We start from the raw sequence: 15,258 nt of genomic DNA, 5'->3' as shown, positions 1-15,258 counted from the left end.
GATTTTTGGTTGCTCTCGTAGGGGTTACAATACACATTCTTAAGTTATCACAGTGTACCTTCCAGTAAAAACACACCACTTCACGGATTCTGTAAGAATCTGACAAAAATAGGACTCCATGGCATCCTCTCCTGTCCTTTGTGCTACCATGGGCATATATTCTACTTGTATATGTGTTATAGCATGCACTGGTTTTTTGTTTTAAGGAGTTGATTAATTTATAAAGAACTTAAGCAAAGGAAAACAATCTTTTGTATCTACTCATCTACTCACATACTTATCATTATCAGTGCTAATTTTTTCCCTGTAAATCTGAAATTCTATCTGGTGCTATTTTCCTTTAAGCCTAAAGATCTTTCTTTAGCATTTCTTTTAATGTGGGTCTACTAGCACATTTGTGGGTCTACAAACTCTCTGCTTTAGTTATTCAAAAATGTTTTTATTTATTGATTTTTTTAATAGCAAGTAAAGGGAGAATTTATTGGCTGTACAGGAAGAAAGTGAGAGGAAAGGACAACGTAGGGACAGGTCCAGGGGGTCACCTGGGAGGGGCTGCCGCTGCCCACTGCACCCCTGGTCACAAGTCTGTGGGGTCCCTTAGAGCTTAGTAGAAAGACAGGGGCAGAGAATAATACATGCCTGGGAGAAGAAGAGGAGGAGAAGGGGGAAGGGAAAAGCATGGGCATAGTTCCCAAAGGGAAAGTGCCTATTGATTTTTAAAGAGAGAGAGAGAGAGAAAAAAAAAGGGGGTGAAAAGGCACAACTTGTAGTAGTTGGTTTCCATATGTGTCTTGACAAGGCAAGCCCAAGGTTTTAAACTGGTGACCTCAGCATTCCAGGTCAAATGACCTACCCACTACACCACCACAGGTCAGGCTCAAAAATGTTTTCTGTGTTTTTTTTTAATTTTTCCATTTGGAAACACATTTTCACTGATAACATTCTAAGTTGACTTTTTTTTTTTTTTTTTTTGTATTTTTCTGAAGCTGGAAACGGGGAGAGACAGTCAGACAGACTCCCACATGCGCCTGACCGGGATCCACCCGGCACGCCCACCAGGGGGCGACGCTCTGCCCACCAGGGGGCGATGCTCTGCCCCTCCGGGGCGTCGCTCTGTTGCGACCAGAGCCACTCCAGCACCTGGGGCAGAGGCCAAGGAGCCATCCCCAGCGCCCGGACCATCTTTGCTCCAATGGAGCCTCGGCTGCGGGAGGGGAAGAGAGAGACAGAGAGGAAGGAGAGGGGGAGGGGTGGAGAAGCAGATGGACTCTTCTCCTGTGTGCCCTGGTCGGGAATCGAACCCAGGACTTCTGAACGCCAGGCCGACGCTCTACCACTGAGCCAACCGGCCAGGGCTAAGTTGACATTTTTTCCCCACCACTTTTAAGATGTTGTTCCATTGTCTCCTGACTTGCATTGTTTTTATGAGAAGTCTGTTGTTATTTTGCATCATTGTTTCTATGTATTCTATACATAGTTGTCCTTTTACTTGCCCCCGCCCCTCCCCAGCTTTGATATTTGATTTTCAGCAGTCTGACTATAATATGCCTAAGATTGCCTTTCTTGTATTTATCCTGGTTAGGGGTCGCTGAACTTCCTTGATGGTGTTTTCAATCAAACTTGGAACATTCTCAGCCACTATTTCATCAATTTTTTTAAAATTATTTTTATTTATTTATTCATTTTAGAGGAGAGAGAGAGAAAGAGAGAGGGAGAGAAGGGGGAGGAGCAGGAAGCTTCAACTCCCATATGTGCCCCGACCGGGCAAGCCCAGGGCTTTGAACCGGCAACCTCAGCATTTCCAGGTCGAGCGAGGCTTTATCCACTGCGCCACCACAGGTCAGGCATCATCAATTTTTTTTTTTTGCCTTATTACCTTTCTTTCACCCTCTGTGACTCCAATTACATGTGTGTGAAGATTGCTTAATTCTGTTCCACAGTTTACTCAGGTTACATTCACTTTTTCAATCATTTTTTTTCATTGATTTGAGAGAGAGAGAGAGAGAGGAAGAGGGGGATGAGGGAGAGAGGGAAGCATCAACTCATTGTTTTACTTAAATGTCCCATTTAGCTGTGCACTCATTGGTTCCTTCTTGTATGTTCCCTGAACAAAGATCAAACTTGTGACCTTGATGTGACAAGATGATGTTCTATCCACTGAGCCACCAGGGCAGAGCCAATGACTTTTCTTTTTGTTCTTCAGACAGATAATTTCTATTGATCTTTAAAGTCACTGGTTCTTTTTTATTGGGTCTAATTCCATCCAATGGATGTTTACATGGCTTTTAATCACATCCAATGAATGACTTCAGGTAGTGTATTTTACAGGTTAGTTTTTGATCTAATTTTTTAAAGTTTCTACATATCCCCTTGTTATGGTTGACATATGGCTCCCCAGAAAGATGTGTTGAAGTCCTAACCCCTTTAGGAGATGACCTCATTTGGAAATAGGGCCATGACAGATGCAATTAGTTAAGATGAGGTCATACTGAAGTAAAGTGGGTCCTTAATCTAATATAATTCGTGTCCTTATAAAAAGAGGAGAGACACACAGAGAGAACAACATGTGAAGATGGAGGCAGAGACTGGAGTGCTACACATACAAGCCAAGGAATGCCAAGGATTGCCAGACATCACCAGAAACTAGGAGACCAGGCATGGAGCAGATCTTTCTTCTTCACTCTCAGAAGAGGTTAATCCTGCTGACACTTGGATTTCAGACTTCTACCCTCTGGAATGACAAGAGAATAAATTTATGTTGTATGCCACCTAGTTTGTGGTACTTTCTGGCAGCCCTAGGAAACTAATGTACTCATAAAATTACCCATATCTTTGTTATAATTGTTTTTTCCTACAGATTCTTTAACAAACTTATCATAATGACTTAAGAGTCTGTCTACTAATTCCAACATCTGGGTTATCTTTAACCTGTTTTACTGATTTTTTAAAATTCTTGTCTATGTATTACATTTTTTCATTTCTTCCCGTAATCTAGTAATTTTTTATTTTATGCTGGACATTTTGATGATACAGTGTGATTCTAAGTTGTGTCATCTTCCTCTGAAGAATTTTTCATATTATTCTGTTGAATTGTTGGCCACTCACCTTAATCTTGTGGAGGCTTAGTGTTAGACTTTGTTACAGAAGGTTTATTTTGGTCCTTACTCCTAAATCATGGTCTCCCAGAATCTCAATGAAACACCTGATATGTTTACCAAAGCACTCTAACTTGGTGAGGTTTGAACAAGAAAATATGTCTCCCCAATGCCAAGCAGCTGCAGAAATCTCTGCTCAGCATTTTCCGTCTTCCAGCTGTGTTTCCCCCTGGGGCTCTTGGAGTCACGCCCCTTGGAAGAGTCAGCCAGAGATTTAAGGAGAGTTAGCTCTCCCTCTGGCTCTCTTTCCTGGGATTTTTCTCTCTCAAGTCCAGCTGCTCTGGAGGCCCTGAGCTCCAATTTCCTACACTTCAGCCACGAAGGCATCTGCTTTCTGCTTGAGTTCTGTCCCCCCATGCACTACATAAACCAGAGCATGCCTTCAGGGGAAAAGCCAGATAAATGAGTCAGTCTCTCCTCAGTATGGTTTCTTTGTTACAAGGGTCACATCCTCTCCAGTTTCTGCCTGCTTTTGGTCACTCTCCAGTAGTTCCAAACAAGTCGGTTTTACATATCTTGTCCAGATTTTATAACTGTTACCAGCAGAAAGTTAATCTGTTATAAACTACGCCTCCACTAGCAGCAAGTCTGTGCTTTGTAAATCACAACATCACGCTGCTTAAGATGTATAAGTTAGTGGTCATGTTAGATCTAGTTTTAGACTTTCATTGGAAGTAATATGGTTCAGTGGAAAGCAATGGTCCTTTTGTTGGGGTCTAGACCCAGCCACCCCTGATGTTGAGCCTTGGCCCTGATAAAAGTGTGACCCTGAACAAAGTCTTGAAGATCACTGAGCCACAGTGGCCTCTCTTGTACAACAGGAATAACGGTCCTTGCCTTGCAGGGTGAGAAGTGGAAGTAACCTGAGCAGAAGCCCCGAACCAGGCCTGTACAAAAGTGCTCAACAAATGGGAACTGTTATTTCAGTGAGCCACAAGGTTCTTCTGTTCCTGCAAGTAAAGATCCCCAAATGACAGGATGGTCAGCTACACCCAATGTTGGTCTTCACTAAGTCCCCGTCCCACTCTGTCGACACATTCTAAGACACAAGCTGTATCCACAAGTTTAGTTTTCACAGATATGTTAGGGTGCATCTGTTGAGTGCAGGGAGGGGCCTACATCCTCTGGGATGGCCCAAACTGTGCCTCCTGGGAGCACAAAGTTCCCAGGAAGACGGCCAGTGAGGACTCCTGCCAGCTCAAGTCTGAGCTAAATCAGGTCTTGATTGAATGGGATGGGATGGGATGGGTTGGGTGACGCTCACTCACCAAGATTAAACAGCGACCCAAGTGAGGCGAAACTAATGCATGTGGTCATTATGGGGAGGCACCCTCTGAGACCGCAGAGGCTGCTGAGACTTCAGCCAAAACAAGCCCCTTCACAGAGGGGCTCACTGTCTTCAGGCTGCAGCCTGGCCCAGCCATGTGGCCTTGGGCAAGTCCCTGCTCCTCTCTGGACTGCCTTCCACACATCTTCACACAGAGATGAAGGACTCTTTCAACATGGAGTCAGAAATTGGGAGCCCTGACCCCTAGCCATGGTCCTGCCTCCAACATAACAAGAGAGGTTGGGCACCTCACTTAACTCTCTCTCAGCCTCAGTTTCCCCATCTGTAACCCAGGGTGCACATGCCCAATACTCTCTTCTGCACGGGGCTGGCATGGATCACTTACAAATAACAAAGTACTCTGAAAGCCAGAGTAACAAACATATATTGCACCCCAAGATCCATAACCCTGCACTGCCCTGGGTGAGCTCAACAGTCTTGCATTATAAGGGCAAGTAGGGAAAATAGAGCCAGCCCCCCTTAGGGGAAAAAATGAGAGCTTTCAAAGAGAGACAAATAACTTGCAATTTAAATGCATAAGAGACCAGGCTGTGCCACCACATATGCAGATAGATGCAAATGATATGCAAATGACCCAGAGTAAGCCTGGATTTGCCAATGTCCTCTGCCAAGCCGCCAGTTACAAGGTTCAGCCAGGTCTGGTCTGTGCCAGAAGCTCACATCTGGGGCCCGGACGCCTTAGGGTGAATGTTCAATTGCACTTCCTCCAGAAAGTTTTCCAAGACCAACAGCCCCCAGCCTCCCCGTTCCTCACAAGGGCTTGGAGTCTGCCTTCAGATTCACCCAAGGGCAGCCCCTTCTCCCCCTCCAGACCTGATCTCCCAAGGGCGGGGCTCCCTCTCACTCACCACTGCACCCCAGAACTGGCACAAAGCTCAGTACTAAGTAGGAACTGAGAGGCTGTGGGGTGAGTGAACACCGAAAGGAGGGAGGAGCCAGTGAATTCATTTCCCAGTCCTCCTTGACCCAGGAAAAAAGCTAGCCCCTCCTCTGGTGCTTTCAGATGTGCCGTCACCAACAGTGGGTGACATTCAGCATCAGCACCTGGTTACCAATGAAGATGAAAGGACTGAAGTTTGCAAGTGACTTACCTAATTTATTAATTAGGAAAGGTTCCACTTGGTTGATACAGTGCTATCCTTACCTGTCTGTTTTGTGGTGCTGACCTTTCTCGATTGGGCCAGAGCCCGACCCAGAGGCAGTACCTAATAAATACTGGTTGATGAATGAATGCACGAGTGCATGAATGAACAAATGAATGAGGTTTTAGCTGGCTTGCCCATAAACTACACAGCCCATTCTGTCTATGCCACAGCCCTTAACGTCAGCTACTGATTTCGTCTGTTTGTTGTAACAATTAAGAATTCCTTTTGGTGTCTATAAACTTTAGGGACTATAACAGACACTACTGAATGACATCACATTCCCTGTCCCACCTCTGACAGTCTTGACTCATACTGAGCAGGGTGCCCCCCCTCGCAGGTGCTTCTCTGCCCTGGGGCTTTTCCTGAGGACACCTGAGGCTGAGGCCACTAGCACAGCTCGGGGGAGTAAAGGTTTCAGGAACAACTTTCGGCAGTGGGGGACAGGAGCTGGTGAATAGATGTCCTCCCCTTCTGTCTTCTGGAAGACAGTTCTGGGAGGCATCCTGCATCCTTCTAGAGTTCTCAGTGGAATCCAGCTCTCCCTCACCCCCAGCATGGAAGGACACCCCCATTGCTCCTCCTTTTCCTCCCCGCCTCACCTTCCTGCCTAAGTCCTTTCAGGAGACCCCATAAGAGGACAGGGGCAGTTTTCAAAATCTGTTTGTACCCATGGCTGTGTATCTCGTGAATACAATACACCGGCAAAGGCAGAAGATAGACTGATAAAGCTCATCCTCACGGTCACAGTGAACTATTCCATGGATAGGCCGGTGCTAAGTAGTGTTGAACAAGCCCTCATTCATTCATTCAGCACAGAATTCTTGGCCTCCTGTTCCGCGCAGGATACAGCAGACCAGGTCCCGCCCTCGCGCCACATGCAGCCTAGCAGCAGTCTTCAAATTTTCAAACCTATCCTGCTTCCCTGTGGGCACAACTGTGTCATTCACAGGCGAAGAAACGGGGGCTCAGAGTGAGGGGACTTGTCCAGGGGCAGATCAGACGCTCATAAGAGGTGCAGCTGAGACCTAAACACGGTCTGATCCGAGCCTGCAGCCGTGCCTGCCTGTCCTGAGACCAGCCCACCAGGTGGCTGTGCCTGCCTGTCCTGAGACCAGCCCACCAGGTGGCTGTGCGCAGTAATCAGAGGGCGGGCTGCTCAGGAGTCACATGGCGCACACTCTCCATTACTGCTCCCGATGGTCATAAGATTTGGGCCACAAATGCAAGCCACACGGGTAATTGGACATTGCCTGGTAGCTTCATTAAAACGAAGTAAAAAATAGCCTGACCAGTTGGTGGCGCAGTGGCTAGAGCATTGGACTGGGATGCGGAGGACCCAGGTTCGAGACCCCGAGGTCGCCAGCTTGAGCGTGGGCTTATCTGGTTTGAGCAAGGCTCACCAGCTTGGACCCAAGGTCGCTGGCTCGAGCAAGGGGTCACTTGGTCTGCTGTAGCCCCGCAGTCAAGGCACATATGAGAAAGCAATCAATGAACAACTAAAGTGCCGCAACAACGAATTGATGCTTCTCATCTCTCTCCTTTCCTGTCTGTCTGTCCCTATCTGTCTCTCTGACTCTCTCTGTCACTGTCACACACACACAAAAAGAAGGGAAAAAAAACAAACTTGGTGGAATTCATTCTATTAATGTTTGTATTAATCTAATATAGCCAAAATATTGTCATTTGACATGTCATAAATATTTAAAATTATTAAGGAGATGTTTACTTTTTTCTTTCCAAGTCTTTTGTGATCTGGTGTGTATTTTACACTGAAGACACATCAGAATTCAGACTAGCCACATTTCAAGTGCTTGCTCAGAAGGGACGCGTGGCTGGTGGGTAGTGCAGCCCTAAGAGCACCCTCTCCTTGTGTGACCCTGGCCAGTTCCTTCCCAGTTCCTCCTTCTCGGAGAGATCTGAGGGAAAGTACTTTGTAAACTCTGTGAGCTGGTCACCACGACCTTCATTTCATCCCTCTGCCCTGGCGGACAAAGTTGCTGGAGTCACCGCTTTGGGGAGACACGCACCTGGTTCCCTTTGGAAAGAAAAAAGATCTCTTTCCCAAACTTGGTCCCTGGACCCCACCCACCCGGGAGACGGGGAGGTGGGAGGGGCTTGGGAAGAGTCAGTGACCAAGTCACCTTTCTAGTGTCTGCCCCCCCCACACACACACACCCAATGCTGCTCTAAGGAAAGCTAATTAGAGTCCGTTTTAACCCAAATGACCTGCCACCTCCCTATTAAAATGCAAGAGGACGATTCTGCTCCTCGAGGGCACCGCTAGTGTCTGTCTGGTGGGGGTGGCGGTAGGGGGTCAGGTGAGGGCTGGGGTTAGGGCGGGGCAGTAAAAGCTGTTTTAATTCTCTAAAACGCAAAATCCGAGCCAGGTCGTGTGAGTGCAGGCTCGTCGGTTCACGCATTAGACCCACGTTTACGGAGCGCCCGGGTGTTTCCGCCGTTACCGTGAGGATGCTGGAGACACAGAGAGGAAGGAAAGCGGTGGGCTCCGCCCCGGGGAAGGCGAGCCCAGTGGAGGCGGTCTAGTTGTGAGCAAAGGGCCAGGCGAAGCTGCGCGGACCGCGGCAGGGGTCTGGGGCGGGCACCCGCCTGGGTGGGGGTGGGCACAAGTTCAAAGAAGGGTGAGACGGAGCCCGTGATCAGGTGTGTGGCTGGAGGGCCGGATGCCTAGGAGAGCTGGCTGGACCTCAGACGGTACTCACAGTAGGTTGGGTCCAGCCCAGGATGAGTCCTGAATGTTCTCGGAGGTTCCTGCTCCAGACAGCAGGGCGGCCCAGAAACCCTGACTGGCTTTCTGTGGCCCTGGGCAAAAGCACAGACTGGGTGGAAACATGGCAATTCGCTACCACCGTGCCCAGTGTCCTCGGAGCCTCTACTGCTGCTCTGCTGTGGGAACACAGAGACGCAGATGACAGAAACACACAGAGAGCACAAGACCTCCATTCCAGCAGCACTACTGTGAGCCGGCAGCAGCAAACCCTGCTGCTACAAACCGCTACCTGGAAATGGGGGCTAAAATATAACACACAGCCTTTTAAATGCATGGCTGAGCTTGCAAGAAAAGAAGGAAACTCCCCAGGGAAAAAAACAAAGAAGTAGCTGAAAACCAGAGCAGGAATCAGGAGGGCTGGTGTTGGTGCTGTTCCCGGGCGGGCCCGGCAGGACGGCTGTGGGTCTCAGCGGCCCGGGGATCGGACTTTACAGCCCCCGTGGGGCCCAGAAACAAGGCTTTGGGCTCTACAAAGCTAGGAGTTATAAATGAGACCCATCTCCAAGCCACACTCTCCAGGGTTATATTCTCAGTGAAAAGGTGGAGAAAGATAAAAAATAACAAACAAACACCCCAGTCTCTGCTGAGGCTGCTCACCGAGAAGCTCACCTGCGCGGCCTGGGTAGAGGGTGGACGCAGGGCTGCTCCGGGAATCTGTAATCATAGACTCAGCCTCAAGGGGGTTGGGATTTGAATACCACCACCCTGCTCCCTGGTGTTCCCTGGAGACTCTGAAAGCAAGAACATAACACCAGATGGGGCCCCTGGGCAGAAATAAATGTAAACCCTTGCTAGACAGCCATGACCCTATCTATCCCTGCCATCCAGGGTTCCCACAGACAAAGGTCCCTGCAGATGAGCTCACAAAAATAAATTACAGAACAAGCCTAACCAGGTGGTGGCACAGTAGATAGAGCATCAGACTGGGACACGGAGGACCCAGGTTCGAAACCCCAAAGTCGTTGGCTTAAGCATGGGCTCAACAGCTTGAGCCCAGGGTTGCTGGCTTGAGCAAGAGGTCACCCGCTTTGCTGTAGCCCCCCAGTCAAGGCACATATGAGAAAGCAATCAATGAACAATTAAGGTGCCACAACAAAGAATTGATGCTTCTCATCTCTCTCCCTTCCTGTCTGTCCCTATCTGTCCCTCTCTCTGTCTCTGTCACAAAAAATTAAAAGTAAAATTACAGAGCAAAAGTAGTCATAAAGAGGAATCTGTGGCAAAGTCAACAGTAAGACTGGACGCCCCTTCCACCCATTTCCCCAGGAACTTCAAATGCTAGATCCAGCAACTAGAGATCACAAAATGGTGGTGATCAAAATGACTAAGAAGTTTTGGGAACTATTAAAAAGACTTAAATATAATGAAAAAAGAACCAGGGTTTCTGGTTAGAGACAGCAGATTAGATGCAGGTATGTATGCCTGCTCCCTCCTGAAACTTCTTTAAAATGGCAGAAAAGAAAATTTTAAAATACTATAATGGCAAAGAAAATGGTACCAATGAGTGGAAAGCAACTTCGTGAGTGCAAAAAAATTGAGTCCTAAGTTGTCAGTGAGGAAAGTCTAGAACAAACAGAACCCCCCAAAGGCTCAGGAATTGAATACCAGGGATTTCTGGCAGTAGAGGTAAAAATACAGACTGAACCACAGTTCAAAGAGCAGTCAGTAACCAAGATCCCATCCCCCAAGGTGACTGCCTCAATCATATCCCAAAAGAAGACCAACGGTTCACGCCCGGAGTGGGTTACAATAAGGCTCTGTACTGGGGAAGGGCAGATCTGGTGGGAGAGACGGGCAGCTCATGAGAACCAGGAATTACATGAAGGTCTTCATATTGAATATTCACACTCCTAACTGGCAACCAGGCTAAGTCTGAACCTCTAGGCAGGAGATTTAAAGATAATTCTCTGCAGATCCGAGAAGCCCAGGAGCAAAGATCCAAAGGCAGTGACATCAGAAGTTACCTTCTGTGCCCTGACTGGATGGCTCAGTTGGTTAGAGCATCCTCTGGATGCACACAGGTTGCAGGTTCGATCCCTAGTCAAGGCACATACAGGAGCAGATAGACATTCCTCTCTCTCTCTCTCTCTCTCTCTCCCTCTCTCTCTAAAATCAATAAATAAAAAATTTTAAAGAGAAGTTAACCACTGAAAGAGCCCAGCCAGACCACCTCCAGCAGAGTCATTGGTGGGCAGCCTGCTGTGAGCTCTCAGCTCCGAGAAGCCCCTGGGTGTGGGAGCCAAGGGTCTCCAGAGACACAAAGGAAGCGCCTAATCCAGCTGGACAGTAACAAATAGATAAAAAGCGAAGTAGAGAACACAGATGATGATGATACGGAGAAGAAAATGCCAAAAATAAAATACATCATTAATACCATCAAAGACGAGATATAACACACATTAAACAAGTACAAAATGTTATTAAAAAGGAACATTCTGAGAACAAAAAATTATCTCTTGGACAGCACAAATTAAAAGCTTAGAGGAGGGGCTGGAAGATAAGGTTGCCGATGAGGAAATACCCCCAGAAAGCAGAGCAAAAGGACAAAACATAGGAGAGAACACACATGGGAATTAGGGAATACGTCTGGGAGGTCTAGCATCCAGATGAGAAAAGTCCGAGAAAGAATAGAGAAAATAAAAGGGGGTGTAAATCATCAGATAAGTTCTTCCAAGTAAATTTCTCTGAGTTAAATGTATGCATTTCCAGATCGAAAGTGCCCACCAAGTTTCCAACAAAATGATTGAAAATATTTGCACACTAAGACACATCAGTCTGCAATTTCAGGTCACTGAGAACAAATGAAAAATCACACAAGCTCCCAGATACAGAAACAAAACAAAACAAAACAGTTTTAAAAATTCTATTTAATTATTAATTTTATACGTATTAAAACATCGAAGACCAGAATGGCATCAGACTTCTCAATAGTGCCACTGAAGGCGGACCGCAAGGGAGCAAATGCCTTCAAAATCCCAAGAAAAAGATACTTCAAACTTAGAATGGTATACCCAGCCATTATGGAAAGGTGACCTAAGTAAATATGAAGACCACTGTGCTGGTGGGTCAGAAGACTCGGGGAGAGACTGCAGAACAAGACAGAGCCCTTATATAAGGTAATGCAATCACAGGGGTTGCAGCCCTTCGCTGTATTTTATTGACTATAAGCAAGCCGTAGGTCCTGCCCACAGTCAAGGAGAGTGGATTTCATAAAAGCACTCAACATAGAGAAAGTGGTGGAGAACCTAAAAGAGCAGTTAAGAGAAATGGAAAATACGTTGGAAGGTCAAACAAAAACTTAATAGAAATTTCCAGAAGTATGTAGGATATAGAAGGAATTATGAGAGGAGCAATCAATATTCAAGGAGATAATAGCTGAATATTTTCAAAAACTGGAACAAGACATGAGTTCTCAGGATAAAGAAGCCCAACAAATGCCATGCTAAATAAGTAAAAACAAAGATTCAGCACAGAAAATAAAAACTATTTCAGTCATAATTTATATTGATTACATTTTGAAAATACTATTTTTTGATATATTATGTTAAATAAACATTAAAATTAATTTCACCTGTTTCTTTTTTACTTTATAGTGCGATTACTAGAAAATTTACAATAATGCATGTGACCAATATTTCTGTTGGACAGCACTGCTTTGACATGGTTAGGAAGATGTATTTCTAGGTATCAATATTAAAAATTTAAGGGCAACCAGTTAAAAAGCAGAAGTATAGCTATAGTTCCAAACTATCAAAGAAAAAAAGGAGAATAAAGAAAACCATAACTTTGCCTGACCAGGCGGTGACACAGTGGATAGAGCATTGGACTGGGATGTGGAGGACCCAGGTTCGAAACCCTGAGGTTGCTGGCTTGAGTGCGGGCTCATCGGGCTTGAGCATGGGGATGCTGGCTTGAGCATGGAAACATAGACATGACCCCATGGTCTCTGGCTTGAGCCTAAACGTCGCTGACTTGAAGACCAAGATTGCTGGCTTGAGCCCAAGATCACTGTCTCAAGCAAAGGGTCACTTGCTCTGCTATAAACCCCTGGTCAAGGTACATATGAGAAAGCAGTCAGTGGGCCTGACCTGTGGTGGCGCAGTGGATGGAGTGTCGACCTGGAATGCTGAGCTCGCTAATTCGAAGCCCTGGACTTGCCTGGTCAAGGCACATGTGGGAGTTGATGTTTCCTGCTCCTCCTCCCTCTATCTCTTTCTCCTCTCTAAAATGAATACATAAATAAAGTTAAAAAAAAAAAAAAGAAGTCAATGAACAACTAAGGTGCCACAACAAAGAATAGATGCTTCTCATCTCTCTCCCTTCCTGTCTGTCTGTCCCTATCTCTCTCTTTCTGACTCTCTGCCACACACACACACACACACACACACACACACACACACACACACACATACAAGAAAACCATAACTTTAATATATGACAGAACATAGGAAATAACTTAAAAGGTAGGGTAAATAGAAGAACAAAATTAAATGGTAGAAGTAAGTCTAAATATATCAACAAGCATTATAAATGTAAACTAATTTTATTTTTATCTTAAAATACAGCATATGTAATAATGGATCAAAACAAACATAACAGCTCTGGCCAGATAGCTTGGTTGGTTAGAGCATTGTCCCAAAGCACAGAGGTTGCAGGTTTGATCCCCAGTCAGGGCACATACAGGAAGATTGATGTTCTTATCTCTGTGTCTCTGTCTACCTCTCTCTAAAATCAATAAGTTAAAAAAAAAATTTAAATACAATATGATGCTGGTTAGAAAAACACTCTAAAACAAAAGGAAAGGGAAAGGTTGAAAATAAAATATGGAAAAACATTTACCAGGCAAATGCTAACCAAAAGAAAGCTGATAGAGTAATGTTGATATTAGATAAAACACACCTAAGGCCAAGAAATATTCATAGAGAGAAAGAGGGACACTACAGGATGAGTAATGTAACAATTTACCAAAATGATCTAACAGTTATAAGCTTTTTGTACCTAACCACACAGCTTTGAAATAGGTAAAGCAAAAACTGGAAGAGTTACTTCAAAAACTTAAGTCCAGCCTGACTGGGCGGCGGTGCAGTGGATAGAGCGTCGGACTGGGATGCGGAGGACCCAAGTTCGAGACCCTGAGGTTGCCAGCTTGAGTGCGGGCTCCTCTGGTTTGAGCAAAGCTCACTAGCTTGGACCCAAGGTCGCTGGCTTGAGCAAGGGGTTACTCGGTCTGCTCTAGCCCCACGGTCAAGGCACAAATGAGAAAGCAATCAATGAACAACTAAGGTGTTGCAATGAAAAACTAATGATTGATACTTCTCATCTCTCTCCATTCCTGTCTGTCTGTCCCTATCTATCCTTCTCTCTGACTCTCTCTCTGTCTCTGAAAAAACAAAAACAGGCCCTGGCCGGTTGGCTCAGTGGTGGAGCGTCGGCCTGGCGTGCAGAGGTCCCGGGTTCGATTCCCGGCCGGGGCACACAGGAGAGGCGCCCATCTGCTTCTCCACCCCTCCCCCTCTCCTTCCTCTCTGTCTCTCTCTTCCCCTCCTGCAGCGAGGCTCCATTGGAGCAAGGATGGCCCGGGCGCTGGGGATGGCTCCTTGGCCTCTGCCCCGGGCGCTGGAGTGGCTCTGGTCTCCGCAGAGCGACGCCCCGAGGGGCAGAGCGTCGCCCCCTGGTGGGCGTGCCGGGTGGATCCAGGTCGGGCACCTGCGGGAATCTGTCTGACTGTCTCTCCCCGTTTCCAGCTTCGGAAAAATACAAAAAAAAAAAAAAAAAAAGTAAAACAAAACAAACAAACAAAAAAAAACACTTACGCCCTGGCCGGTTGGCTCAGCGGTAGAGCGTCGGCCTGGTGTGCGGGGGACCCGGGTTCGATTCCCGGCCAGGGCACATAGGAGAAGCGCCCATTTGCTTCTCCACCCCCCCCCTTCCTCTTTGTCTCTCTCTTCCCCTCCCGCAGCCAAGGCTCCATTGGAGCGGAGATGGCCCGGGCGCTGGGGATGGCTCCTTGGCCTCTGCCCCGGGCGCTGGAGTGGCTCTGGTCGCGGCAGAGCATCGCCCCCTGGTGGGCAGAGCGTTGCCCCTGGTGGGCGTGCCGGGTGGATCCTGGTCGGGCGCATGCGGGAGTCTGTCTGACTGTCTCTCCCCATTTCCAGCTTCAGAAAAATACAAAAAAAAAAAAAAAAAAAAACTTACGAAGTCCACCAAAGGAATGGGGGATTTTATTTTATTTTATTTTATTTTATTTTTTATACAGTGACAGAGAGAGAGTCAAAGATAGGGACAGACAGACAGAAACAGAGAGATGAGAAGCATTAATCATTAGTTTTTCATTGTGACACCTTAGTTGTTCATTGACTGCTCTCTCATATGTGCCCTGACCGTGGGGCTACAGCAGATCGAGTAACCCCTTGCTCAAGCCAGTGATTTTGAGTCCAAGCTGGTGAGCTTTGCTCAAACCAGATGAGCCCATGCTCAAGCTATCAACCTCAGGGTCTTGAACCTGGGTCCTCTGCATCCCAGTCCGAGATTCCATCCACTGTGCCACCACCCGGCCAGGCAGGAATGGGGGATTTTAATACACCCAGAAATGAATAGATCAAGCAGAGAAAATTTAAACAAGATCTAAAAGATGTGAATGACAGAACGAACAGGTCTGATGTGGTGAGTCCATAGAGAAGCGCGCGTGGACCTATGTACATACATGAACAAAGAATACATGTTTTAGGCTAACTTGCCTCACCCCACCCCACCCACCCCGCAAGTTCATATGTTGAAGCCCTAACCCTCAGTACCTCAAAACGTGCTTGAATTTGGAGATAG

Source organism: Saccopteryx leptura, chromosome 2, assembly GCF_036850995.1.
Source record: "Saccopteryx leptura isolate mSacLep1 chromosome 2, mSacLep1_pri_phased_curated, whole genome shotgun sequence".
Lineage (NCBI taxonomy): Eukaryota > Metazoa > Chordata > Mammalia > Chiroptera > Emballonuridae > Saccopteryx > Saccopteryx leptura.
This window is presented reverse-complemented; position numbering follows the sequence as displayed.